Below are 2511 nucleotides of genomic sequence, written 5' to 3'. Positions count from 1 at the left end.
CTATGAACTCCTCAAACAAGGGGACAGCAGAGGAATGCGACTATAGAAAGTCTTACCTGGAACACTGGTTTAAAAAGTAGACTCTTCATATAAACTTATTACTCGGGGACTGAGACTAAGGCCTTCGACTTCTCTTGCGCATGCATAAAACTTTACATTGAAATACGCCTTTTTGCTTGCGGAAACTTGAGGGGCTTATGAGACTCCAATTGTCTTCGGCTGGATCGTCTTCCCTAGCCTACTGGAACTCCAACACAACAGGAGGAACTCTAACAAGAGTCACACCTGACTTGCCGGTATTTTAAAAAAAAAAACTGTAGGAGGAAGGAGACATCTCTTTAAGAACCAAGAACGGGATATTCGCATTAGCAGAAGGAGGAGATAATAAGGGATTCGCCGCAACAAGCACCGTTTAGACTGATTTAGTGAAGTATGCCATCAGTTGCAAAAGCAAAGAAAGATGCTACTTGTCTGACTCCTTTTGCTGCTTACGGTTCAGGTTATGTCCGGGTGGTTTTGGCAGGGTACTTTCTGTTATCCCCGATAAGGACATTCTATTAAACAGCTCTAGCTTCTTCAGATGTTGGTTTACGAGCAAGTCATCCTGTAACTGAGTTCTTTCCCCTAAACCTGTGGGTTGGTTGGATGGATGACCAGGGTATATAGAATGTGGTACGGCTTGCTCAGCATGGTTCCGACCGAAGATGTTGCTTGTTGGATACAACAGGATCAATAGGGCTAAAAACTAACTCGAGCAGGGCTCTAGAGTAGTGAGTAAGCCGCATTGAGAATGGGTGGTGGGAGGGCATAGAGAAGATATAGGTAGGTTCCTCTGTGTCTATTGATCGCGAGAACTGGAATCATCGCATGCTTCGTTGTTAAGAGCATTCTTTTCAGCTAGAAAGCGTAATGTTTCACTGAGGGTCTTTTCCAAACGGGACGACTTGTTGAGCGATCTATCGGCCAGGCCATAGGAAGGGAAGATTCAGATCTTGGCCTAATTGGTATTTTAAAACCATCTATGCTATCCATTTCCCGCCCACCTCCCTAAAAAAGAGGAATATCCCTTTCAATTCACCTGATGCGGACTCGTATGCTTCGTAGTAAAAACCTTCCTTTATCGCTCCTCTGTATGCTTGGGTGAATGCCATAAGCTGATTTCTCCTTTATGGTATGGAAAAACAGTTGGAAAGGGTCGACATAGCCTATCTTTGACCTGCTACCTCATATGAGATTGAATCGGTCGGGTCAGAAAGAGTTGGAGCAGAAGCCCTAGCTTTGGGAAAGACCGGATCAGAACATGAATTTCTGGGCATACTTAGTAGATGCAGATTTAGGTACTCTTTCTTCCTCATCTGAGGAATGGGCCAAGCCGATCCGTTGTTGGCTCAGAAAGTGCATTTGCTAGTTCGAAAGAAGCTGAATCCGGGTGCAAATGGGATTTAAAATGATGATTCTGTTTCGGAGCATGCTGCGCAGACTCACTTGGTAAATAGCCTTCCCTAAAAGAGGCAAGGTGCTCACACATGAAATTCCCTGTTTTTAAACAAATATCCAATGTATGTTTTATGCCATACTTGGGCAAAGTCATCGAGACTATATCCATCACCAGGAAGAAGCGAAGCCAGAATTTCAGTAGGATAAGCCTGAGATATCTAGTACAGTAAGAGTGGTCGAATTGCTGCATAGCCTGGTTCCCTATAATACGAATTTGGCAAATCCTAGTTCTCAAGTTAGCGCACCATTGAGGTCAATATTAGTAGGCACACAGGCAGCCCGTTTCAAGGAAGGAAAGAGCAAGAGCTAGGGCTAAGTGCTCGAGTTACGGTTGTTGACTCGGAATTGTAAGCCGAAGAAGCATTCCTGTGACCTGGCCATATGAATGGTTTCTTTCTCAATACCAGATCAAAATCCTTAAGCACAGGCATACAAATTCAAAGAAGGGTAAAATTTCATTATCACGACCGCTCTAAGGTTCCAACGATCTTATCCCACCAAGCAAGGTCAAGGTCTGAAGATCAATGCCATCTAGGGTTCAATCAGTGGTAGCTGGGGTCATCTTACCTGGAGCAGATCGGTTGGTCTTATAGACACGAGACTGAAAGCTCCGTAGGGTTCACCCACTCTATCTAATAGTATAGGGGGTTGATCCACTCGACTAAAGTGATAGATCTCTCACTTCCAGGGGGAGTTCTGTTATGAGTGAGGAGCGAATGCCCTATTGATCAAAGGTCATGGGCTATGTTATGAGCGGGCTTTCTTTCGTTGATCAGGAACCTTGCCCGCCATAGCTGAAGTGCATCCACTCCTTCATATCGCTCCTCCTTCCCGGCTTCTGTCACCGCTACGCCCCTTGGGCTAGTTTCCTTCTAAAGAAGGCGACCAACGGAAGGATCGCTTGGTAAGCAAGCAACCACCAACTCCCAGTTCTTTCTCTTCTTTCTTTTTTTTTCAAGTCACGATCAGAAAGGTTGAAATCCGGACGGAAGCGCTGGTTCGAGCCCAGCTCGT

Source organism: Manihot esculenta, mitochondrion (assembly GCF_001659605.2).
Source record: "Manihot esculenta mitochondrion, complete genome".
In the NCBI taxonomy this organism is placed as follows: domain Eukaryota; kingdom Viridiplantae; phylum Streptophyta; class Magnoliopsida; order Malpighiales; family Euphorbiaceae; genus Manihot; species Manihot esculenta.
Note: the sequence above shows the minus strand (reverse complement) of the source record.